The sequence below is a fragment of the Sminthopsis crassicaudata genome, chromosome 5 (assembly GCF_048593235.1).
Source record: "Sminthopsis crassicaudata isolate SCR6 chromosome 5, ASM4859323v1, whole genome shotgun sequence".
Taxonomy (NCBI): domain Eukaryota; kingdom Metazoa; phylum Chordata; class Mammalia; order Dasyuromorphia; family Dasyuridae; genus Sminthopsis; species Sminthopsis crassicaudata.
In genome coordinates this window covers 211,763,609-211,791,310 of record NC_133621.1, presented here as the reverse complement: position 1 = coordinate 211,791,310, position 27,702 = coordinate 211,763,609, and the positions used below count along the sequence as shown (strand labels likewise).

Genomic DNA, 27,702 nt, shown 5'->3' with positions numbered 1-27,702 from the left:
TATCTCTCTCTCTGTCTCTCTCTCTGTCTCTCTCTCTCTGTCTATCTCTCTCTGTCTCTCTCTCTGTCTCTCTCTCTGTCTATCTCTCTCTCTGTCTCTCTGTCTCTCTCTGTCTGTCTCTGTCTGTCTCTCTCTGTGTCTCTCTCTCTGTCTCTCTCTCTCTGTCTCTGTCTCTCTCTCTGTCTCTCTCTCTCTGTCTCTGTCTCTCTCTGTCTCTCTCTCTACCTCTCTCTCTCTCTCTCTCTCTCTCTCTGTCTGTCTCTCTCCTCTCTCTGTCTCTCTGTCTCTCTCTATCTCTCTCTCTCTCTCTCTCTGTCTCTGTCTCTCTCTGTCTCTCTGTCTCTCTCTCTCTCTCTCTCTCTCTCTCTCTCACACACACACACACACACACACACACACACACACACACACATACACACACACACACATATATATACACACATTTTAATTAAAGCTTTACAAAATATATGCATGGATAATTTTTCAACCTTCTGTTCCAAATTATCCCTTCCTTCCCCCCACTCCTTCCCCTAAATGTCAGGTAGTCCAATACATGTTAAATATGTTAAAATATACACACATTTTAAAAATCCCTTCCTTTAAACAAGGACGTAAAAGTAAACAAAACAAATCTATACACTGGTCAGGTGTGAGAACATATACTTCATTCCATATGTACAGGTACCACTTTTCTGCATGAAGGTGGAAAGCATGCATCACCTACAATTGATCTTCTGAAGTCATCCTTTAATAAGAGTTCTGATGTCTTTCAAATGTTTTCTATTATATTTTTGCAGCCATTGCAACACGGGAATTCTTGTCTAAATGTCAATTTCACTCAACACTTTTTAAAAATCATTTTATTTTTATTTCTATAACTTAGTATAATAAAAAGATGATTGTATATGAAGATGCAAATCTATTATATTCAACTCACTATTCTTTTAAATATATGTTATTATGTAAAATTTTCCTCTTTTTTTCTTATCCAGGTATAGGTATGTATGTAAAATTATTCCATACATACTTCTAGTTATCAGTCCTTTCTTTGGATAGAGATAGTGTCTTTCTTCATATGTCTTTTGCAATTAATTTGGGTACTCATAATGAAAATACTCAGTGATTCTTAAAACAATATTGTTGTTCCTCTATATATAATGTTCTCTTGGTTTTGCTCTTCATTATTTCGTTCAAATTTTTCTCTGTTTTTTTGAAGATTTTTGAGCTCATTCTTTCTTAAAGCACAGTAATGTTACACCATAATCATAAACTACAACTCACAGAATGTTCAGTCATTCCACAATTGATGGCATTTCTGCAATTCTTTGTTATCTCAAAAAGAGGTCCTATAAACATATTGGAACATAGTTCTTTTTTCCCCCTAATCATCTTTGAAAATAGACTAGTAGTGGTATTTCTGGAGTCAAAAGATACAAGCAATTTCATAACTGGTCATAATTTCAAATTGCTCTCCAAAAATAGATTCATTCACAATTCCACCAACAATGAACAATACAATAATTTCCAATTCTTTCACTTCCCCTCCAACATTTATTGCTTCAATCATTTTAGCCAATGTGGTAGATATAAAATAATATCTCAAGGTTATTTTAATTTGCATTTCTCCAATCAATAATGATTTAAAGCAATTTTTCATATGGCTATAAATTATTTTGATTTCTTTATTGTTCAACAGTCTATTCATATTCTTTGAACATTTATCAATTGGGAAATGATGCATTTTCACATCAATTTGACAAAGTTATTTAAATATTTAAGATATGAGATCTCTATTTGAAGAACTGCCTATTAAAAATTTTTCTCAATCTTCTGTTTCCCTTCTGATCTTTGCTATATTTGTCTTATTTGTACAAAAATGTTTTAATTTAGTGTAATTAAAATAACCCATTTTTACATCTAACTTGGATAAATTGTCCACTTATCCATAAGCCTGACAAGTAATATGTTCTATGTTTTTCTAATTTTCTTATAATATCTCTCTTTATATTGAGATCATGTATCCATTTTGACCTTATTTTGTAAATGGTATAAAATATTTGTCTATACCTAGTTTCTGTCATAGCACTTTCTATAAAACTTTTCTTATTAATGGAGAATCTCTTCTAGAGATTCTCCATAATAGAAAAATCCTGAAATGGTGGCACACTGGAGAGAACACTATATCTATATTCAGGAAGACTTGAGTTCAAATTCAGGCTCATATACTTAATAATAGATGCACAAATGGAAAAATAATAGTAGCTACCACATAGAGTTATTAGGATAAAATGAGATAATATTTGTAAAATGTTTTACAAATGTCAAAATGATTTTAAAATATTAGTGGTTGTTATTTTCATCATCAATCATAATCATTATGGATTTAATTGAATTCTTCTATAATTAGTGAAAAGTTCTCAGGTAAGGATCAAACTATAAGATTCTGATATTAAGTGGAGGTCATGTATCTGAATTATCTTTCAGCTGCCTGAAACATTACAAAGGAATTAAAGAGCAAAACTACAGCCCTTCCTGTGCCATATATAGCTGTGTCACCTTGGAACAGTCACTTAACCACTTTGGGTCTCCCTTCACCTGAAAAAAATGGACTGATTCATTCAACAAATATTGGTTAAAGGACTTACATTTAAAAAGTTACCTGAAGGCAGGAGTATTAGATCAGATCAATTTTTAAGGTGACTTTCAAATATAAGATTTATGATTCTATGAATATTCAAAACCACATACTGAAAAACTGTCCATTAGGAGGGTTTCCAGTATTTTATTTGGTTTGGGTTTGGTTTTTGTTTTATTTTGGTTTGGAGTGTTTTGGCTTTTTTTAGATTTGTATCTTGAGGTTATTTTATCACAGGACAAATTTTTAAAAATTAAATAAACAAAACCAACAGCAAATGGCAATTCAAAACCCGAAATGGATCAAAATTGATTTTTTTTCAATTAAAGTAACAAATGGATCTGTAATTACCATCCCCTCTTCCTTGAAAAGATAAACAATTTTATCTATTGTATATATTTCCTCCAGTCAAGTGATTCTATCAAATCACATATTCTCATTATTCTCATCCAGGGCTATACTAAAGATAGTTGTTAAGAGTCAGGAAAAGTTGGACTCATTCCATGTCCTGGCCCTAATCAGCCAATCACTCAAAAAATGTATTAAGCACCTACAATGTGCAAACCACTGAGCCAGATATTGGGTATACAAAGATAAAAACAATACAATCAGTACTATAATTAGTAACTTTTGGTCCTCAAGCAAAAGGGAAAAGGGAAAGTCACCTGGGAGAAATCCTACCCTTTTTAAGTTTCTGGAGGGGAAAGATTAATGCCACCAACAAGATTAAAGGGAAAGAATGTCCATTGGGGATGCTGTGAGTTGAAAATAGTCCCCAACCTAAAGAAGCTTATATTTGTTATTAATCTTTCATTGTCTACACTTACAGTAATCTAGAAGGAACCATAGAAATCAGAGGGCTGGAAGGGACCATAGCAACCATCAAAGTTAACTCCATCACATCACAAAAGGAGAAAAATGATCTGAGCTAAGTGATTTGCTCAGGACCACACACAGAGTTAGTGGCAAAACCAGGGCTCAGATTCCAGGTCTCCTAACCCACATTCCACCATAACACAACCACCTAAGAGTTGGGAAACCAACAAGATTTTTCAAAGGAGGATAAATGTGCTGTTTTAAAGCTTTCACTTATTTTACTTGAATAATACATAGCCAAAAAGCATGATTTATAATGGAATCTAAGAAGATGAAGAGGGATGGCTGACAGGAGTATTGACACCAAACATTCTATAAATTATCCACAAATCTAGACAAAAGTTTCCAGGTCTTGGAGAGCAAGCATGACTTACAATTGTTGCTTTTCAAAACTGTTTTTTAAATTAATATGACCATTACTATTTGCTTTATCATCACAACAATTAATAGCCACTCATTGTGCTGTTTCCTAAAATGGTTACTTAAAGAATTGTTTTTTTTTATTTTCAGTGTCTTATTCTTTTTTCCCCTAAAGCCCAACAAATTCTGTGCTGTGTGAAACATCCTCTCTCTCAAATTGCTTATGCTATTTTCTAGAGTGAGATGGATAAAGAAAGTAGCTCTCATTTTTCTTTGCCCTTCCTTCTCATTTTCAGAAAGGTATCTTACCTATTTAAAGATGATTTGTTGAAACCAAATAAGTCATCACAGAAATATAGGAGCCTACACAATGTCTTCTTCCATTTGTGAAATCCTTATTCCAAGACAGATGCAGTCGAGAAAGAGGCCGTTGTTTAAATACAAAAAATATATATACTAGCTTGCTTGTTTTCAAAATAAAATGAATCCTTCTCTGAGTCATCATCACTACAATGGAGTTTCAAAAAACAGATAGAACAAGAAATGACTAGGAGCAGTAACCATTTGTATTCACATATCATATTTCTTTTGACAGGTATATTAAAAAGTAAAGACTAAGGAAAAAGAAAAAAATATATTTTAAATCTTTCCCAAGACTATTTTTTGAATCTTCTGGTCTAACAGGTACAAACATAACCAGAGTTGAGATCTTTTTTTTCTATTTAGGAAAATATATATACATTTTGTTAATGTTAGGAATCATCTTATTTCAAGCAATCAAAGATAGTAGGCTAGAATTCTTGCATTTGATTTGTTTTTACAAGTACAGTTCAAAGAACGTCTGAGCTTACACCACACTCTTTATGCATAGTGATCTCTCTCTTTCTCTCTGAAATTTGGGAAAGAGTTCAGCTCATTGATCTCTGATTTGGTGAACTTTGTGTTTTGAAGGACAGCCAAAGTTTCATTTAGTTTCTAGAAACAGAGAGCATCTCTCTGTTCTTTGAGAATTTAAGATTCAGTTTTATTCAATCATAATGCTAAAATCACAAAATAGCACAGACTCTTTTAGTTTTAAATACCTTCCAAGTTTTCTCTTCTTTCTCATCATTGACTAATCATCCACTCTACTTTAAGCCATCCAAGAATGGAGAAACTCATTATCCACCAAGGCAGCACATTCCATTTTGGAACAGGTGATTTAAAAAATAGCCAGGAAATACAAAATGGCCAGAAAACTCTCATTTCAAGAGAACCAGAGTCTGGTTCTCAACAACAATTTATTTCATGGATGTTTATTATATGTCTATTATATACAACAAAACACCGTATCAGGCACCGAAGGAGATATAAATTTTAGATAAGGCATAGTCTTCACTCCATTAAACTTACTAGACTGGTAGAGGGGAAAGATATAAACACAGATGGTATATAATTACATGCTGAGAGCATTCAAGAATTGCAAAACAGGGGCAGCTAGGTGGTGCAGTGAATAGAACACCAGCCCTGAATCCAGGAGGACCTGAGTTCAAATCTGGTCTCAGACCCTTAATATGCCCAGCTGTGTGACCCTGGGCAAGTTACTTAACCCCAGCCTCAGAAAAAGAAAATAAATAAATAAATAAAAAATAAACTTTCAAAAAAAAAGAATTGCAGAACAAAGATTTATGTGAGATTTGAGAGAGAAATATCTTACTCTCAGGGCAATGAGGTATGGCTTTATGCAGGTAGCATATGGGCTGAGTATTAAAAATATGCAGAAATTTCACAGATAAAAAGAGAAAAAGTTTATGTTCCAGAATTGGAAAACTGTATAATCAAAGCATGTAGCCATGCTCTATAGATAAATGGTCCATAATGGAAATGATATAAATAAGGTGTGGGTAAGAAGAGAGAATATATGTAGGGCAACCAGGAAAAGCAATTGCTTCTCTGCAAAATCCCCTCATTGTTTCTCTGGCCAAATAGAACAGATCCAATTCCTCTCCATAAAATGATCTTTCAATACCTGAAAGGTATTTTCAATCCCAGCTTCTTCCTTTGATTTCAATGACACTCCTTGGGATTCTTCTCCAGCTTCTCTAACTTTTTTCTGTCTCCTTAACTAGCTAATCTTTTGGATGGTTATATTTCTATCAGGATCATGAAATCATTGACTTAAAGATGGAAGAGATTTTTTAAATTATTTAATCCAATCCTTCCTATTTTATACTTGTGGAAACAAATGCCCATATACTAAGTGACTTGCCTAAGGTCACTTGGGTAGTATATGGAAAATAAAGGGTTGGAATTCAGATTATCTGATTCTAAATCCAATGTTCTCTCCATTTATGCTTTCTTATATGTTTTGGCTTGGTTTGAAACCCAATGCCCTGAGACTCCTCAGACTTTGCTACCTCCTCACCAGTTGCTATCTCTCCTTGAGAATTTAATGAGTTCCTTCTTGGTACTATCATTTTATGAAATTCTCCAATCATACAGGCTCACTTTTCTCCTGCCTCCACTCTTGACTCTCCATCTTTTTCTATCTCCTCACTACCAGACTTCTCACCCTGGAAATGCCTCTACTTCTGAGGATCCATCTTCTGATTCCCTCATACCACCTTTTTTATGAAGTGCCCAGGCAAAAAATGCTCACTTCTCTTCAAGCTCTATTTCTGAATCTCCAGACTTTCTCATTTTGTGCTCATTTCTTCTCTCTCCTTTCTAACTTCATTTTATGTTTTTACCTTTCTATATTTTTTCCCTGAGGCTGGGGTTAAGTGACTTGCCCAGGGTCACACAGCTAGGAAGTGTTAAGTGTCTGAGATCAAATTTGAACTCGGGTCCTCCTGAATTCAGGGCTCGTGCTCTATCCACACCTTTCTATATTAAAATGTAGGCTTTTTAAAGGTAAGGAATAACTTTTGTGTTTATATTTATAATTTCTAGCACTTATATTAAAAGTGCTTAACAAATGTTTCATCTATTTAAAACAGAACAAGGAAAAAAAATTCACATCATTCTATTGGTGTTTCAGTACATTTTGATAGATGTGTTTCCATCCACAATTCATTATGAATGAGTTAGCAGCCTTTAGGACGACTTTGATTTCGCTTTCTTTTTACACGAATAGAGATAAACCCTAAAATTCTAGTTCTCTCTTAGTATTAACCCTATTAAACTTAAGCACTACCAAAACATATAAAAGCTTTCATGAAAGCTATTATAGAAGAGTTCTCACTTAAACATTGCCATGTGACCAATGCATTATGGAAGGTCCACCAATCTATTTTTTTTTCAAGAATTAAAGGTAAGAGGGGCATAGGTGTCAAGAATTTCACTTTTAATCACTTAGCTAATGTTTTTGTTTAAAGAATACTTAAGTATTGTGATTCCACATTTCTGATAAAATAATACAAAAAATGATAGGTTCCATTTCTAATTCTTAGTTCCCAGATTCTTCTGATTTGTACATACTCCCAGGAAAGTGACTGCAAAAAGAAAAGACAGTTTTGTAGCAATATTAATTATTCTCTCTTCTCCCTGTTCTCTCATTTATCTGTTTTTTTCCTTTCCCCCTCTTTTCTCTTCCCTTCTCTTATTCCATCTGATGTTTTTCTTCTTCTTTTTTTTTTCCTTTCATATTTGTCTCTTAACTGTGACAGGATGTGTGAACATATCGGATATCATCTTTGTGGTATGTTTCAAATACACAGTGACAGTGGCCGGGGGGCATTTAACTGAAAAAAAAAAAGCTTTGTCATCTAAAGGTTTCTCATAGTCAGCAAATCTAATCCAAAGAATATCAATAATAACTAGTATTTATTTTTAGCACTTTAAATTTTACAAAGCACTTTACAAATATTATCTCCAACTCTAAGAGGTTGTTGCTTTTTATGTCCCATTCTTACAAATGAGGAAACTGAAGCAAACAAAGGTTAAGTACCTAGTCCAGAGTGTTATTATATTCAGTCATGTCTGATTTTTCATGACCCCATTTGGGGTTTTCTTGGCAAAGATGATTTTCCATTTCCATTTCCAGCTCATTTTACAGATGAAAAATTAAGACAAAGAGGATGACTTACCCAGAATCACATAGTGTCTGAGGCCAGATTTGAACTCAGAAAAGACTTCCTGCTTCCATGCCTGACATTCTCTCCACTGTCTAGCTGCCCTATACAGCTAATTAGTATCTAAGAAAGGATTTGAACTCAGGAACCTAGGAGCTTCAGGTCCAGCATTCAATCCTTTGTGCCATATAGCTGCCTCATAATTAATGTTCCCTCAATAAGTGGGTTTATAATCAGAATGATGGCAGTGGTGTATTTCAAATATTGTATATTTTAGAAGACATAAAGACTTCTGGCTAAATAGATCGCCGAATCTATCTCCCACCATCTAGTCAAGGCTTCATCTAAACCATCTCAGATGTATACATTCTGTTTTTCAACAACTCCAGAGAAGAAGCCTTCCATGTGTTAAATTGAAAAATAAATTAAGATAGAAGTACAAAAAGTATATCTTGTCATGACATATTCTTAATAGAAAATTAAAAATTGAACCAATATTTCCTGATATTTAACTATGTATAAAACACTATATTCATTGCTATGTCAAGGATATTCCAATTCCATGATCCTTTGGACTGACCAGTACAGCATAAATTCAATTGCCTATCTTTAAAGGTTTTTATCAGATAAAAGTCACCTTCAACGCAACAGAACAGTTTCCTAAGATTCCTTGATATAGGAAAACATCCTCAAGGGGAATACTGTTGATTGACTGCTAGCAGATAAGAATATACCTATAAAGAATGTTTTTAGTTCTCTTAACTATAACTTTATATCTAAGGAGAAAAAAAATATTTGTGAACTGACAAAATGTGTGTATCTGTTGTTCATAAACCTAGATTAGTATTTGAATCGCATTTTTCCATGCAGTAGTAGTGCCAAAAAACCTTTAAAATACTGCAAGGTTACAATTTTAGCAGCATTATTAAGTGACACAAATTTGGAAAATTAACTTGCATTAATGTAAGATACATCTTTGTATATTCATACATAAATATATGTATTAACATAACCTTAAAAAAGTGAAAAAGGGCTAGAACAACAGCTAATATTTATATATTGCTTACCATGTGCTAACCTTTCCCATTGGACTATAAGCTCCCTGAGGGCAGGGTCCATCTTTTGCCTGTTTTTTATCCTCAATGGGTAGCACATTGTCTGGCATATAGTAAACACTTAGTAAGTGTTATTTGAATGATTGTCAGGCAATGTGCTAAGCACTTTGTAATTATTACTTCATGTGATCCTTACAACAATCTCTTGGGAGATAGGTTTTATTAGTGTACCCATTTTTCAGATGAGGAAACTGAAGTAAACAGAGATTAAGTGACCTGCTCAGGGCAAATAGTAAGTATCTAAGGCCAGATTTGAGCTCAAGTCTTCCTATCTCCAGACCTAGTTCTCTGTCTATTGTGCCAGCTAGCTTCCCAAAGTATCTATGGTAGCTACATGAGCATGTGGTATGTATGCAAGAAAGAAAAAAAGGAAGAGAAAGGAAGGCAAGAAGGCATGGAGGGAGGGAAGGAGGGAGGCAGGGAGGAAGGGAGAGAAGAAGGAAGAGAGATTTTTAGATTTGGGAGAGACTATAACAATTATTTAGTCAAATCTCATTTGAACAATCAGATTAGTATAAAGCCCCTAAAAGGATAGATGGCTCTCAGTGAAGAAATTTGGATGATTAAAAATGGTCCTGATGAAGAAGGAGCTAGCAGATCTCTTACAAGCATATATGTTTCTATATGTGGATATACACAAAAGAGGCATACAAGCTCAGAAGAGTTCAAAAGAGTGACAGAAAAGCATAACAATGTTAGGAAATATAGATAGATAGATAGATAGATAGATAGATAGATAATAGATAGATAGATAGATAATAGATAGATAGATAGATAGATAGATAGATAGATAGATAGATAGATATAGACATACACAAAAAGAGGCATACAAGCTCAGAAGAGTTCAAAAGAATGGCACAAAAGCATAGCAATTTTGAGAAATCTGAATCCTAAAATGGGATAAGGCTTATGGGAAATGCTGAAGACAATAAACTGGAGATCCTCTGTAGCATCTGGTTTGGAGAATAGTGTAATGTTAATGACGGACACAGAGAAGACAAAACTACCCCATTTCTATTGGACTTAATGATGTTTTTGAATGAAAAAATTCTTAATCTCTATGGAGTCATGAAAATTAAGGCTAAGAAGTATAAGGGGGAGAAGCTTGCCCAAACCCCCATAACAATTTAGAGAGTCCAAATTTGGAGTCTAAAGTACCTCAATTCTCTTATTCTGTCCTGAGAAAATAATTCTCTCTATCTCCCATAGAAGTTGAGTGATTTATTCACTTGAGTGTAGACAAGAACCATCTGAAGGAAAGAATAACCTGTCAGATAAAGCCTTATTTTGCTACTCAGAAGCGCTCACCATATCAAGTTCTATGTAATCTATGTAATGCCATTTGGGGCAGACAAAGCCTAACTACTTTCCTTCTCTCTGCCTCAATTTTCTCATCTGTAAAATAAAAGATTCTTGACTAAATGTTTTCCAAGGTCTCTTCCAACTGTGAAATCTTTATCTCTATGGGACACTACTATCTGTGTTTGCCATAGAACCCGTTGAAAGTAAAATATTTCAACTTTGTGAGGATTTTTTTTCCATTTTTTTTCACTTTCCCCCCCTTTTTTTGGTCAAATTTCCCAATTGGCAAAACTGACTGATCCCTGGGGCTAGGAGCAGCCAGAACTGTGACTAAGAGGTCAGCAGGCTGACTTGATCTGTGAAGGGCACTTTGTAGCATTCCTGTCCTAGCTCACAGAAAGCCCAGAAGCAAGAAATAGGCTATCAGAGGCTTAAGATTCCGTCGCTGGAGATAATTAGTCAGTTGGGATCAGAGACCATAGACATCTCCAAAGCCTGTAAATACAATCGAGCAAGGCATCAAAATCAGAAGAAAAGAAAAACAGTCCAATGTCAGATCAATCCAGATATATTTGAGCTTAGCCATATAAATGCACCTCCTAAGAACAGAATATAAGCTCCTTGGGGGCAAGTACAGAGTGGTACCATAAACAGATAGAATTCAGAGTCATAGACTTGAATTGGACTCTTCAACCCTACCATTCACTTCCTGTGTGACCTTGATCACTTAATTTCTATAAATATCAATTTCATCTGCAAAATTAAGAGTCTAGACAAAGTCATAATCTACAAAGTCTCTTCATTCTCTAAACCAGGGTTTTTTCATAATTTTGTTGTTATACATCTTTTGGTGGTCTGAAAACCCCTTCTCAGAATAATGTTTTTATATGCATAAAACAAAAAGCAGGGGATTACAAAGGAAATCAATTATATTGAAACATAATTCAAAATCTTAAAAAAAAAAAAAAAAGAAAAAGAAAAAAGTTTACAGACTCCAAGGAAAAACCTTACTTGACAGCTGTGATCTTGTGACTATTTTCATTTTTGTCATAATACTTGACACATAGTAGGTACTAAATAAATGTTTGTTGATTGAATGACCTGGAACATTTTGTTCTTGAATAATTGCAGTCACACCCTACTCTCTGTAACCCTACTTGGGATTCTCTTGGCAAAGGTACTGGAGTGGTTTGCCATTTCCTTCTCCAGCTGATTTTACAGATGAGGAAATTGAGGCATACAGGGTTAAGTGACCTGGAACATAGTAAGTACTTAAATTATTGCTGAATTGAATTGAATTGGACTCACTGAAGCAGCAATATTGTCAGGACCCTGGCATTTGTGGTACATTTCACCCATCTCTCTGAAACAAGCTCTAGCTGTGGACAGCTCCAGGCCACTAGTAGTTAGCATTTCTCACATGAGAAACAGCTGTATGTGTATAATGTGTTACTGCAGGCACACACAAAGTGATAACTTGACATTTCTTTCCACCTTTACAAATGCAAGGAAAGAGCCATCACAAATCCACTCCTAGAATATGCTGGGTCCTAGCGGTCTCTTCATTTCTGGTCTTACAAAATCTATTGCATCTTTCTGCTCTATTCTCATTGCAATCACTGGATTATAAGCTTCTAATATCCCCCAACTGAGTTCACTGCCTGCTAGTCTCCTCTTCTTTCCAATCTATGCTGCATACCACTATTAGTTAAATCTTTCCTAAATATTATTTTCAAAATGCTATCTATCTGAAAAAGAAAAACCCTTTAGTGACCTAAAAGATTAAAGATCTAACACCATAACTTGGTATTCAAGGCTTTCCACAATACTGATCCAACCTATTTTCCACTTATCCCCCTCTATTCACCAACAAATACCCTTCATTCTAGAAAAAGCTATTTGCTCTTTGTCCCATTAAAATGATTTATGTTTTCTTATCTCTAGCCTTTCTCATATACAATGGCCTGCATTTGGCATAATATCCTACACTTTCTTCATCTATTAAAATATTACCCAGCTCAAGAGTAGTTCAACACACCTCCTTTTGGAAGCTTTCCCTAATCTCTTCCTTTTCTGAAATCCCAGAGAAGCTCCTTTCCCAAAGAATGGCACCAAAAATAAAGAGAGAAGTGACAAACCCTCCATGACAAAAGTGAAGTTTAAGGCTTTCAAATCAAAAATGCAATGTTGAAGAATGTCTATAGTTACAAAAAAAAGAGAAAATCCAAATGCACACAGACAAGCTTGATCACTATGCCATCATTGTTTCCCTTGACTACTGAGTCTGTCATGAAGAAGACTGAAGATACTTCTTCATTATGGATGTTAAGGTTAACAAGCATCAGACCAAGCAGGTGATAAAGAAATTATATGATATTGATGCATCCAAGGTCAACATACCGAACAGGTCTGATAGAAACAAGAAGATCTATGTATGTTTGACTAGCTCCTGACTATGATGCTTTAGATATTGCCAACAAAAAAGAAAACATCTGTATCCAGCTCTTTTGCTTCACCTACAATAAAAAGTTTTCTATAAAAAAAGGAAAGAAGAAAGGGGAGGAGGGAAGTAGGATAGGATGGAGAGGAGAGAAAGGTTTCCAAAGAAATTAATGTCTACAGTGCTAAGGTCATATTATCATTGTCTACAGTGACCCTGCAAACTCTAATAAAGGCATATTTTAAGAGACTTAGGAAGGGTTCAAAAGGAGTTGTCAAAGATATAGCTATTATTGACATTGTAATTCAGACTTATCATTGTCCATATGAGCAACACAAACACAGATAATTATAATGCACACTAAATTGCAAAATACTAAGTGACATTCAAGGGATAAGGTCTTTCTCTATGAAAAGAGGAAAATTAGAAAAGAAGGAGAAGGCTTTCAAAGATAAATGGGAATTCAACAGACATTTGGAACAGTATGAGGAAAAGTAGAGAATTGCATGTTCAGGAGACAAAGAATAGACCCCAGTTTCTAAGACAAAGTGTTTGGACAAAAATAATATAGGTTAAGGCTGGAAAAAATAGGGTGGTGTGAGATAGAGAGGGATCTTGAATGCCATGGAAATGTGCTTGAACTTTCCTTGATAAAAATTCGGAAGTTATTAGAGATATTTTGAATAGACAACCAATATACTCAAAGCAAGTAGCAGTATTAAGGATAGAGTGAAGAAGCAGCAGACCCTGGAGAAAGAATGAATTGTTAAGAGATGGCTATGATATTAGGTAGTAATAAATAGTCTGAACTAGGGTGATAGCGATGTGAATATGAGTGTTTTGAAACTTTAAGGCTCATAGAAATGTGAAGTCATATAATTATAAGGTCCTATGTTAATTTCCTTATTGATCCACACTTAAAAATTGCTGGTAGATAGATATTACTATGCTCCCTGATATAATCCATCATCCTTTAACTGGGAATATCTCTAATTACACATAGTATTATCATTATTACAGTTATTTTTCTTTTAATATAGCAGACCAGGCTATGCCAGATCCTACACAGCTTGTATATGTATATAGACAAGAACAGAGTCTCACAGAAAGTAAAATTCCTCACATAGAATTTTCAAGTTGAAATCTGAGACAAGTTCAAAAAAGGAAGTTATTCTCATCACTTAAAGGGCTATGGGCTATGTTGTTATTGAGGGGAAGTGACAGCTGTGGCTAGAACAAAATTGGAGGGTGATCAGGAGAGACTTCTACTGTGTCAGCATTCCTTCCAGACAGGGTTCCTAGGAAAAATAACCTCCTACGGAAGTAAAAACCTCATGGGAGTGTTAAATGAGCATCATTCCTTTCCTTATGATGAAGTACCTAACAATGACATTGAGATAAGGCATAAATATTTTTAGGAGCAGACTTGTGATTTCACTGCTGTCAGGAATACTAGTTTGAACTTGCCTCCATTGATACAGAGCAGCACCTCACCTATAAGTTTTGGTCTCAAGAGACCTATCTTGGGTGTTGACCAATTAAGTGATGCACCTATCATGACACAACCAGTATGTGAGAAAATCAGGATTTGAACCCAGGTTTTAACAACATGACAAATTTGATTATATTTGTAAAGTGTTTTGTAAACCTTGATTCACCTGTTCCATACATTTCTGGCTCTTTATGACAACATTTGGGGTTTTCTTGGCAAAAGTACTAAAGTGGTTTGCCATTTCCTTCTCCAGTTCATTTTCCAGATGAGGAAACTGAGGCATACAATGTGGTGACAGGCTCTCACAGTTAATAAGTATCTGAGGCTGGATTTGAACTAAGGAAGATAAATTTTCCTGACTTCACTGTGCTATGTATTTGCCCCAATGCACTATATAAATGCCGATTACTATTATTTATTATATATAATTTGTGACTCTTAAGACTGTCTGGGGCACTGAGTATATCCAGGGTCATATGATCAATATGTAACAAAGATCAGGCTAGAACTCAAAACTCTCTTGATTCAAATTTACATTTATCAAACTTACATGCTTTTTGCACATTTATGAGGATAAAAATTACTCTAAAAATAAATATATGTTCACTTCTTTCTGTATGTTTCTCTCCTGTTTTTTTCCCTTTTGTTCTGATTTTTCTCTCCCCACATGATATATAGCAATATAGCAATATATAGCATGATATATAGCAATACATATTAAAAATAAATTGTTTTTTAAAAGAAAAACAAATAAATATATGAATGAATGACTTTTAAACCACATCTAAAGAAAAGATCCAAGATCACATAATGGCAACAGATGAGAATCAATCTGATGATAACACAAGTTTCAATGACTAGATCTTAGCACTAGAAAGAAAGAGATCAAATATTCCAGTTATCCCTTTTTACCCATGAGGAATCTAAACAATAGAGGAGTAGTTGGTTTGCCAAAAGTTACCCAGGCAATTAATGTCAGAGCTGGGCCACAAACTTAGGCTTTATGAATCCTTGCCCACTCTTTTTTTTTAACACCATTTTTAACTATTAACCTTAGACTCCCAGTTTTAAAATATTCATTTGTGTTCTACATAATTAACTGAGAGCATAATAATAGCTCACATTGACATAACACTGTTCAACGAGCTCAGCAGGGCAAATGTTATTATTCCCATTTTGCAGACAAAAGAAAAAAACTGAGACTTTAAGAATGTAAATTATTTGCCTGTGACTGTACAATTAGTAGGTGTCCAAGATGGGAGCTGAACCTAGAATTCAAAATGCCAATTCCAGAATACCCAACTGTCTTATGTAGTATGTTTAATAATGTTATAAAAGATAAGGGAAAGTCTCTAGGATAACCCCTGCTATTATTATTATTATTATTATTATCATTATCATTTTTAACCAGTGATGAACATAGTGTCTCTAGGGCAAGTGCCACTCAGGTTTATAGGTCAGGATTATAGAGGACAAGGTTAATGGTATTTTGTAGGTTCACATTTCTGAAATTATTCTTCACAAAACTCCCTGATGCATTTGCCTTTCAGTATGAGGCCAGAGGACAATATTAGCCTAAAATAAAAGCACTTGTTGGAATAACATAGTAAGAAGATTTATAATACAACAGTCTTCCCCTTCCCCCAAATATGAGGTGCTCTCTCACACAAACATAAACAATACCAATAGTGGAGAAGGGGGTAATGGGAAAATCTAGAGATAATGAATGAGAATCCGCACATGAAGAATATGAGGAAGGACAACTCCTACTTCTGACACTAAAGGATCTCTAATATTCTTACATGGGAAAGATATGTTGCGCCTCAACAAGAAAGGTATCTTGGCAAGATATATTATTGTTTAGTGGGTCTATTGCAAATGTCCGTAGACCAGCTCATTCCTCTCAGTTGCCATAATTTTTTCAGCCTTTAATCTTCTAAGAGTACTTCTGCTTCCTCACAGACACAACTTATCTTTCATGCAGAAAGAATCCCCCCCCCTCTCTCTCTCTCTCTCTCTCTCTCTCTCTCTCTCTCTCTCTCTCTCTCTCTCTCTCTCTCTCTCTCTCTCTCTCTTCTCTCTCTCCCTCCTTCCCTCCCTCCATCTCTTTCTCACTCTCTCTGCCTCTCTGTGTGTGTCTCTCTCTCCCCCTTTTCTTCTTTCCCTCTCCCTCCCTCTCTCTTTCTCTGTCTCTGTCTCTTTCTGTCTTTCTGATTCTCTCTCTGTCTCTCTCTGTGTGTTTCTCTTTCTCCCTCTTTCTCTCCCCCAAACTTTTATGAAGAAACTTGGAATTCACGAAGAAAGCAATATGTCTTTGAATCTCCCTCTCAGACTTCAAACAAACACCTGTCTCCTTTGGCAGTTATATATTGATCTGGGTCTGGAGTCAGGACCTGAGTTCAGATATGACCTCAGATACACACTAGTTTTGTTACCCTGGATAAGTGGCTTTATCTCTGTCTGCCTCTGTTTCCTCACCTATATAAAAAAGGATAATCACAGTACCTCTGTCCCAGGGTTTCTATGAGGTTTAAAGATGATAAGATTAATAACCCAGCAAGTGTTTAATAAATACTTATACTCTCCATTTCATTCCCTGTGGCAGTGGGAGTCTTCTGCAAGATAACATTGTTGATAAAATAAGGAAATAAAAGCTCCTTTTCTCCAACCTTACTACACTTTACAATTGGTTCAAAGGCAATTCCTCAAGTTGTGAGTCTCTTCTCAACTGATTTCAACTAGATTCAGTTCCCTAGTTTTTAATTACAGCCTTCTACATCACCCACATGGGCAAAGTGGACAAAGAAAAGCACTAGGGTAATACAAACCCAAGACACATCCATTGCCAATTTTCCACTGTTTCTCATTGTCACTCTTAATCTTCTACCTAGTAGGGGTAGAACAAGTGGGCTGTTTTAAAACCAGCATTCTGTAATTTCATCAAAAACTTTGGATATCTACTGGATATCCTTCAACTACACACACATAATTTTGAGGACATTGACTGTATATTTTACCTATTTCTTAACTTGCACACGTTTTTACACATGCCAGATGTTTTACAGGTATTTACAAATTAACAAAGCCAAGACAGATGAGGAGGTGAGGTGTTAAACACCTTTGAAGTTAAGATTAGAATTCAAAGTAGTCCTAGTAAATCCAAAATAAAAAATGACACAAATTATCATGATCCATAACACAAAATGAATCCAGTTCAGATGGAACAAAGGCAGAAAGAGCATTACACTTTCAAACACAAGTCATTTACAGAAAACATTTACTGATCTATCAGGTGGTCTTGAGCCGTGCAATAGAAGCATGACAAAATCTCTAACTTCAAGGAATCAACAATTTTACAGTGGAGAAGTCATACAAAAATACTTAGATTGCATAACAGAAGGTGATGAATGCATTAGAAATACATAGGACTATGAAGTTCAGAGGAGAGAGATAAAATAATTTTCATATATAAAAAAGGAATTACAGAATTCTAGAAGTGGAAATGACCTTGAGAGGTCAAGAAGTCACTTTGAGTCCCAGTTCTACCACTGTCTTTGTGACCTTGGGCAAGATATCCTGCTTTCTTCATCTGTCAAATATGGAGATTTAAATAGATGATCCAACTCTTTTAACTCTCACATCCAATGAAATAAAATACTTCTGGGGAATTAAAACTTGAGATCTAAAACATAAATATTTGATATCTCTACTTGTTATAGCCATATTTTCTCATTTTTTAAAACTTTCCATTTTGATTTTCTTAATGTTCTTACATCTCTAACAAGCCAGCTTTATGGCCCACTCACTTTGCTGTATTCAGCCAGCTGAAAAAGCACCACCTTGTCATCATCCTCAAAGTAGTTCTTCAAGTAGGATTACATGGTGGCTTGTTGTGACTTTGAATATTATCTTTTATAGAATGCCTTTCTCTGCTCCAGCTGTGAAAGCATCACTAGTATTTATCATTTCTGCAGTACATCTAATAGTCACTCATGACTTACGGGTAATTTAACCAAATTGTCAACAATGAATGGTGATTCTACTTTAAAAAGCAAAGATAAATACATAGCAAGAAAACAAAGTAAAAGATGCAAAGCATATCTTTAAAATAGCAATTTTTAAATCTGCAAAATCATTTATATAAAGCATTTAAATGTAAAACATCGATGTTTTAATGATTTACACACATGATATCATTTGAGCCTCATCAAAAACCCTTTGATATTAGCATGCAGAGATTACTATCCCATTTTCTAGATGAGGAAACTACGGCTCAGAGATGTGATATGACTTGACCATTATTACACAGCCAGTAAGTATAAAAAAAATTTGAATTCAAGTCTTCCTGATTCCTAAGTCCTACAGTCTATCCTCTATATCTGTCTATGTGCACATATTTGAGAGAATAAGAAAATTTGCACAGGATCTATCATTTTAAGAAATGAAAACAAACCATATAATCAGCCTATTCCTTCCCTTTTCAGATACTCAAACCCAAAGGCAGATGTAGAAGAAAACACATTGTAGCTATTAATGCAATGCTGCTACCTTGATGTTGCCCTCATATTAAAAATATCCATAACCTTTTAGAATAAAAAGATGCAATTAGCATCATCATGGAACAATGCCTGCTTACTGCATTATCATGTTATAAATTTTAAAATTCCAAATATTTCTTCTGTTTTTACTATAACATTTGTTATTAATAAAATTAATTTTCAGTATAACTCAAAATGGGGTTGTTTAGATTCTTCCAACTATAATTAATGTTTTCATAAGGCTTTGCCATTAATCAGAAAATTAGAAAATTGCACTACTCAATACTCACTAGACATTTAGCATCTGATTAGCTTCATACTGATGTTCTACAAATGCAAGACAATCCTGCAACGAACATGGATGTACATGCTGTTCATACCCCTAAGAAACTCCTCCATCTTACAGAACAATTGTTAACAACAGATTTCTGTAAGACAAATGGAAGAAGAAATAAAACCTTAATTTAGATTCCAAGAAGATATAGGCTTCATCTAGCCCATTAGTTTAAAGTTTGGAGGAGGGTTTCTTGCTCCCATGTTCTCTCCTTGTCACTTAGTAAGGTTTCTAGCACATAACAATTGCCTAATAAGTGTTTATTGGTTGATTTATTGATCAATCAAACTAAAATGTAAATAAGAAACCTAAAATAATCATTTTTAAATTTGCACAAAATACACATTTATATTTTATTATCTAAGAGCATATAACCAAATGAATTTAATGTAACAACTCCTTATTAAGCTTTTACACTGTTCCAAGCCTTGTGCTGGAACGAACTAGGGAGCTAACAATAATTAATAATAATAAAATAAAGACAACAATAGCTAGAATTTATATAATGTCTTCAGGTTTACAAAGTGATAGATAGATACGATACATGAATACATAGGTAGATAGAAAGAAAGAAAGAAAGAAAGAAAGAAAGAAAGAAAGAAAGAAAGAAAGAAAGAAAGAAAGAAAGAAAGAAAGAAAGAAAGAAAGAAAGAAAGAAAGAAAGAAAGAAAGAAAGAAAGAAAGAAAGAAAATCTTATTTGAGTTTCACAACCATTTTATAAGGCAGATCACTATCCTTATTCCTTTCCAAATGAAAAAAACTGAGATTGACAGTGGTTGTATAACAGGGCCAGGACCACACAGCTAGTAAGTGTCTCTTGAAGCAAGATTCAAATCCAGGTTTTTCATGAATCCAAGTCCAACCGATACTCTACTTTGACACCTAGTATCCTCCAAAAAAATAGAAAAATAAAAAACAAAAACAGTATTTGATCTTAAGGAGGTTCCATTAATTGAAGGATGCATCATGTATATGGAGAAGTAAATACAAAGTAAGACCATCTAGGTGGTTCAGTGTAGAAAGCACTGGGCCTGGAGTCAAGTGTACCACAGTTCAAATTTGGCCTCAGACATTTACTAGCTGTGTGATCCTGGGCAAATCACTTAGTCCTGGTTTCCTCACAAACCATCTTTGCCAAAAAAAAAAAAAAAACTCCAGATAGAACCACAAAGAGTCAGACATGTTGAAAAATGATTCAACAACAACAAAAATAAGTAATTTCAAGAATGGAAGAGAGTTTTTATTATTGAGGGCAACAAGGAAGGCTCTGTGTAGGATAAGAAAACTAGCAGAGCTTGAAGGATAGTAAATTTTTGGGGCAGCTAGGTGGCGCAGTGGATAGAGCACCAGCCCTGAATTCAGGAGGACCCAAGTTCAAATCTGGTCTCAGACACTTAACACTTCCTAGATGTGTGACCCTGGGCAAGTCACTTAACCCCAGCTTCAGGGAAAAAAAAAATTTGAGAAGCAGAGATGAGGAAAGAATGAACTCCAGACAGAAATTCTTAGCTTGAGTGAATACACATGCAGGGCTTTTGGTTTTTTAAGTTTAGTGATTAGTGGGTGGTCCACTTTGGCTTAGTCACAGAGCTTATCTAATGTAAAAGAAAAACAGAATAGTAAGTAGTCACCAGACTCCTGAAAGTTAAATTCCACGTTGGGGAATTTCTGGTTTTGCTTATTGTTTTTAATCCTATAGACAATAGGGAAATTATTGAAAGATCAGAGCTGCTAGGTGGTACAGGAGGGAAGGAAGGCTCATCTTCTGAGTTCAAATCTCCCCTCGGACACTTACTACTCTGTGACCCTGGCCAACTCACTTAATCCTCAGTTAAAACTCAGTTGCCTCAGTTTCCTCATCTGTAAAATGAGCTGGAGAAGGAATGGCGAAGCAACCAGTATCTTTGTCAAGAAAATCCCAAATGAATTCATAAGGAGTCATATATGAATGAAATATACAAATACATTAATGTATTGAGTTCAATCTATAGCATGTTGAATTTGAAATTTCAATGAGATATCCAACAGGCATCTTCATGTTACTATGAACCTGGAGCTTGAGCAGTCCGAATATATACATTTGGAATTTTGTTTTGTCCTTTGCTTTGTTCTATTTCTAAATGAAAAATTATTCTCTTTCTCTCTGGAACTTGACTGTCAGAAGTCTAGGGGCTTTTACCACTTCTGCTATGTTTCCTTCCTGAGGCGGAATCCTGAGAAGATAGGTCTTCCCCTCTAAGAATCTGAATTTGATATTTTCTGCTTATTGCTCTGTTGATATTGTGATATCTCCTAAGTCCTGACCTCTTTGGGCAGAATGGTCAGGAATTTCTAGCCTAAGATAGTGAGAGCTGGAAACCTTGAGCATCATAATCACTTTCAAATATTGAAACCTCATGAATTGGATTTGAGGGCTCTTGATTTAAATTGGCCTTACACGTGGAGCTGTTTCCAAGCAATTGTTTCTTTAAACAATGAGTTGGAGCTGGCAAACTAGATTAAACCATTGTAATATTTTATATTGTAGATATCTGTGTGGATCACTAATCCCAGTGGCTCCCATGAAAGCAAGGATAATATCTTACAGAAACTTTGCATTTCTTCCAACACCTCTATTGCCCTACATATAGTAAATTCTTAATGAATATTTATTAATTAAAAGAATGAATAAGAAATCAAAAATATTTTCATTTACAGCATTATAAGTAGCTAGGTGGCACAGTGGATAAATGGCTATTTATCAAGAAAATCTGTTTGCTACATTTGCTCTGTAAATATGTCCCAATCTCTCAGGTTCAGTTTCCTAGTCCATAAAATGAGACAATAACAGCACCTACTTCATAGCATTGTGAGGATAAAATGAGAAAATGTATATAAAATAGACTGTAAATCTTAAAGACAAATATAAATGCTATCATTACTATTATTGCTATATTCTATGAACTACATAGAGGTTATTTATTATATAGTTTTTGATACCTTTGGATGCAATTTAATGTCATTAGATCTAAAATATTTGAGCTTGGAAAAATTTTCAACTTACATGTTATTGTGAAGAATGAGCCTGTGACTTGGGGATTTGCTTCATATCCAACAGAAAATTTCCACACAAGGTAGAGGGAACTAAAAAAATGCCTCACCCTGCAATGTTCTTCAATTGTAGGAATTTTACACCTTTGGAAATATCATAAATGGTACAACTGGTATATATATATATGTATATATGTATATACACATATATATACATATATATATATATATACACATAGATATATATATATATACACACACACACACATATATATATATATATATATATATATATATAAAATCAATAAATGATCCCAGGCACTTCATTAATAACAGCAATCAACATTTATATAGCATCCCAAAGTATGTGCAAAGTACCTTGTATACATTATCTCATTTCATCCTTGCAATTCTTCAACCTTGCTCAGTAGATAATAGAGGTAATATTGCTCCCATTTTACAGATGATAAAACTGAATCTCAAGAAAGCTTAAATGAATCACTCAATAGCTGATGTGAAATTCCAATGTAGACCTAACTCTAAATTCCATAATCTTTCTATTCTTTTACAAGGTTTCATCTACAAAAAGAAGGCAAGCTTAAGTAAAGGCAGCAAAATGAGGTATATGCAATATATTATTATATGTGACATATATTATAAAATAGAATCATAATAATACAATGAAGGGATGGTTTAAAAAAAACCTGAAAAAATTTGTATGAACTGATACAAAATGAAGTGAACAGAACCAGAAGAACAATTTAAACAGTAATAGAAATGTTATAAATATTATCAACTGTGAAAGACTTAGTAAGTCTGGACAACACAATGACTCATCACAATTTTAAAGGAATTATGATGAAATGTATTAACCATCTTTAATAGTGAATGAATGGACTCAGGAAACATTAAAACATTTTTATTCTTTTTTTTTCTTTTTTTTTTTAGATGGGGATAAGGCTAATAACAAAACATAAGTATATAATTTTTTTCTGTTTATGAGTCAAATTTGCATTATTTAGTATCTTGTAAATTTTTTTAAAATATTGCAGCAATGGTTCCATCTGTCCAACCACAGAACAACAATTGCCAATGGGGCAAAGAGGAAGCAGACCTCTTGCCTTAGGGGAAAAGAATAAATCAGTAATTTCAGCAACATCTGCAGCTCCTCATTGAAGTGTGTTCTTCCTATTCCATATCAGTTTCCTTGGATTTAGATCAGTTTCTTATTCTATTTTCTGCCTCTGACCTTCCCTGCTAGAATTTAAATTCATATTGAATTTGATTTGACTCAGCAAGGCTCTAATTTTTTCCTTTATGTGTCTCTCTCTCAAATAATAGCTTGGACCATCCCTTCTTTCTCCTTCCAACCCTGATGATTTCACTTAATAACTAGAATATGGGAAAATAGAATTTGGAGCTAAAGCTGATCTTAAAGATTGGCTAATCCAACCCACTCACTAAATAGAGAAGGAAACTAAAATCTAGATTTGTGAGGTGACTTGGCCATGTTCACACAGGTCAAAATAGCAGAGCATAAATTCTTTGGACTCATTGGTCCTATTTCCACTCTACGGAATGCAAATGTAATATATTTAATGTTATATTCAAACAAAAATGTTCTTCAATTGCAAAGGTTCTTCATTTAAAAATTTTATATGACAGATATAACTAAGATAAACTAGTCTAAGATAAAGCTTATCCCTAGTCATGAAAACTTAAAGGTCACTAACAGCACTCTTTCAGCAACATTCCTCTGGCAACAACTGACCTTAGCACCTCCTTATCAACAATAATTAATTAAAATAAGAAGCTACCAGAGAACCAACTTTTTTTTCTACCAAGTCAGCCATATCCTAATTAATCTCCTGCCCAGGCTGAGGATGATGTCCAAAGATTCTCTTTTCAGCATTAGGCAATATCCTGGGGTTTCTTACCTATACTTACATGTGCATATTATGCATGTGTATGTAAAACATAAATACATGTGTTTCACATATCCACATATACACATAAAACTTGTCTTTAGGAGTTAAGTGCACAATTGTCTCAAGCACTAATCTGAGTAGTTATGGTTCTGTCTATAAAAGTTGCAATGTAAAATAATTCAAATTCTTAGAATTAAAAAATCACAAATAGTAGTGGTGGAAAGAAGTTTCAAAAATACAATTTAACCCCTTCATTTCACAGGGAAGGAAAATGAAGTTCAACAGATTTGTGATCTGCCCAAGGATATTCAATTGCAGAATAGATTTTGATACAGACTACTCTTTTCACCAAAATATGATCTGAATAATTATTATTTATAAATATTTCATATATAATATATTCTTTTAGGATATGACTTGCAAATGGCTGTGGCCTAGAGCAAGACCAATATAGTCACTGAACTCTATCAAGATTTAGACCTTCTGGACTCCAGCAAGGCACTTGATTAAAAGTATAATTTTATAATCTTCACTAGGAAGTTTTTTTTTAATGGTCCAAAGCATGATTAAATTTCTCAACTGAGAAGCAGTGGGACATAGTGGATAGTTCTAAATTTGGAGTCAGGAAGACCTGGCCTTGAAGTCTGGCACATTATTAACTAGCTGAATATAGATACCCTTCATGACATCTCGGCCTCAGTTGGCTTATCTATAAAAAAAGAAATTAAAAGCACCCTCTCACCTCACAGAGTGGTTGGGAGACTCAAATAAAATATGTAAAGTACTTTTTTAAAGTTAACTTAAAGTTGTCATATGCAATATTACATGAAGTGGGCTATTATTAATATAGATTCAAATGGAGATTTTATAGAACTGAAGGAGAAATTGGCTTTGACTCTCCATTCTAAGGACATATTATCCTCTAAAGGGATAACAAATTAATATTTCTAAGAAAATGAACTTCTCAAAAATCTTCAGTACTACCCTTTTGGCTCTAGGATAAAATAGAAATGCCTAGGCTAAGCTTTCCATAATCAGCTCCAATCTATTTTTCTAAATATATCTTTTTTCCTGCAGAGAAAGAGTCCAATATCTTCCCCTTCTGACATCAGTGGTGCCATCTTTAAACTAACCTGTATTTCATTGTAAAATGAGAGTCACATCCACCTTACCCCCAAGTTCCCGTCCTATGCTAGCCAGAGAAAAAACAAACTTGCCTTGTTCCACTCCCCTGAGCTCAGTGACAGGATAATTTACAATGACAAAAGTTTACTCTGCCCTATATCCCAAGGAGGCTGCTGATCCAAACTGACTTGTGCTCTATTTTTTCTTCATTTTACACTGTGTGTAAGTATGTATGTATGTATGTATGTATGTATATGTATGTGTCAGTATATATCTATATGGATAGGGGGAGCAAGAGAGAAAGGAGAGGCAATTAGAGACAGAAAGAAATAAAATTGTGTTCAAAGCTTACCTGGCTGACAGGAGTGCTGCCAATTAATCTCACACTATCATGGCTTGTAATAACAATAAAGCTTTTATCTGATCTTTAGTTAACTTTCTGAACTATTACACTTTTATTCCCTAGCATTTTCTTCCATTAATTTTATTTCACAAACAAGCCTATTAGCTGTTCCATAAACATTTCATGTTTCATATATGTTTCTTTGTTTGGCCCTATTCCTGGAATGCTTTCTCTCCTTTTCTCTACTATTATCTCTTACTTAGGCTTCCTCAATTCTTCATATCAGGTGCTATATCCTAAATGAAGCATTTGCTGACCATCCAGGTTGCCAATAATTGAGCTTTAGGATAGATTACATGATGGATAGATAAATAGATAGATAGATAGATAGATAGATAGATAGATAGATAGATAGATAGATAGATAGATTTCACACACACACACACAAAGTTTAACTTGAAAAGTCTATCTGCCTCCCTGATATTGTTCCTATATTACACCACTTATAATGGAAACCCATAAAATCTTCTGGAGGACTTACACCAATGAAATAGCTTTTGAATTGTTCCTGGATTATCATGATCTCAGGGACTCAAAAAGCCTAGGGTAGGTAGTGCTGAAGAAAGAGCTTAGTGAAGCTAAACAAAGAAAGAAATAACAATCAATGTTTTCTCCTCCTGAAGGAGTAACCAAATATGGAAGAGAACCAAAAAGAAATTCCAAACATCTTTCAGAAGTATAGGATCTTAGTGATCTGGTTCATATAATGAGTGTTACCCAGATATTTGCAGTTCAGAGTAGATTTTCCAATGAAAAATAATAATTGGGGGGAAAGTATTTCTCAATACCAAAATTTACCTTTCAGTAACCCCTCAGCTTTCCCAGGTCAAATTATTCAGAAGAAAGGAGACCCATCAATTGAGGTAGGTTAGATCTAAGGAATCACAAGACAGAATTTTTCTTTTTCTTCCTATTATGGACATGGTTTCATTAAGGTGGAATACCTTACCTCCTGAGTTAGGGGGCATGATAACAAAATTTTTTCTTAATAGTGGCAAACCCCAAGAGAGCCAAGAAGGTCAATTTGCCAGCAAAGAGTAGGATATGTGTGTGCTGTGGTTGGGATAAAAGACTCTATTATATAGAAATATCTATTATTCTAATTCTTAGTTAAGGGGATCATATGGTCCCACATTCAGCATAATAATATAGTTGCTTGAACCCTATGTACACATTGGCAATGCAATTCTGGAACTGCAATCACCAAGCTCTACCACTCTTTTAATGGCATCAATCTGGTTATTTAACTTAGTAATACTGACCAGGGTTCCTCACAAAAGACCAGTTGTGAAGTTAAATAATAATATCGCCAAATGCTGACAGCCTTCAGCTAACTAAGCAAAATAGAATCCCTTCAAAGTCAGGTCCTCTTAACTAGGGCTCATTAGAGGAAGTAGGGTATTGGAGCTAGAGTTGGGGCTAGAGGTCTCAGCCTCCAAAAGAGTTGCAAACTATTGCACATCTGTATGCCCTAGCCATCTTGTTAGTGGGACCATTTCAAATCACCTAACTGATAATTGGCTCTAAATTAATGTCATAATGTAAGACCTTATGTCACCAGTTCAGAAGCAACTAGGACTGAATTGCAGGTGAGCAACTGCTTCTCAATGAATAGATGTATGGGCCTACATTCAAATCTAGCTTCAGTTATCAGCTGGATGACCATGAGCTAATCATTTAACTTTTTGTCTTCCAATGTGTAAATAGGGGCCATGAGTTTATTCAGCTGCAAAATGCAGATAATAATAATGTATACTCCACAGTAGTGTTGTAAAGATTAAATTTGTGACATAAAATTTGTAAAATGCTTCACACAAGACATAGCATATAGCATACAGGTTAATATTATTGATTAAACACATAAATGCTTAAAATGTATATCCCTTACTTTTCCTCTTCTCTTTTATAAATAGTGTTATGAGTGGATGCTTCAGAGAGCTTGCAGCTCCCTAACTCTATTGTCATTTCTTCTGACTACCCTTAGGTATCTGCCAAAAATTGCAATGAGCCTGGTCTTTATGGACTAAAGCTCCAAGGAGAAGGATCCCACAAAGTCATAAGAGTTCAGGGG

The 27,702-nt window shown here is 34.5% G+C and overlaps 1 protein-coding gene across 4 annotated transcripts in view; it reads right to left on the bottom strand.

Moving 5' to 3' along the window:
- TAFA2 (TAFA chemokine like family member 2) overlaps positions 1-27,702 on the bottom strand; it is a 551,862-nt gene that overhangs the window by 502,602 nt on the left and 21,558 nt on the right. The window lies entirely within an intron of this gene.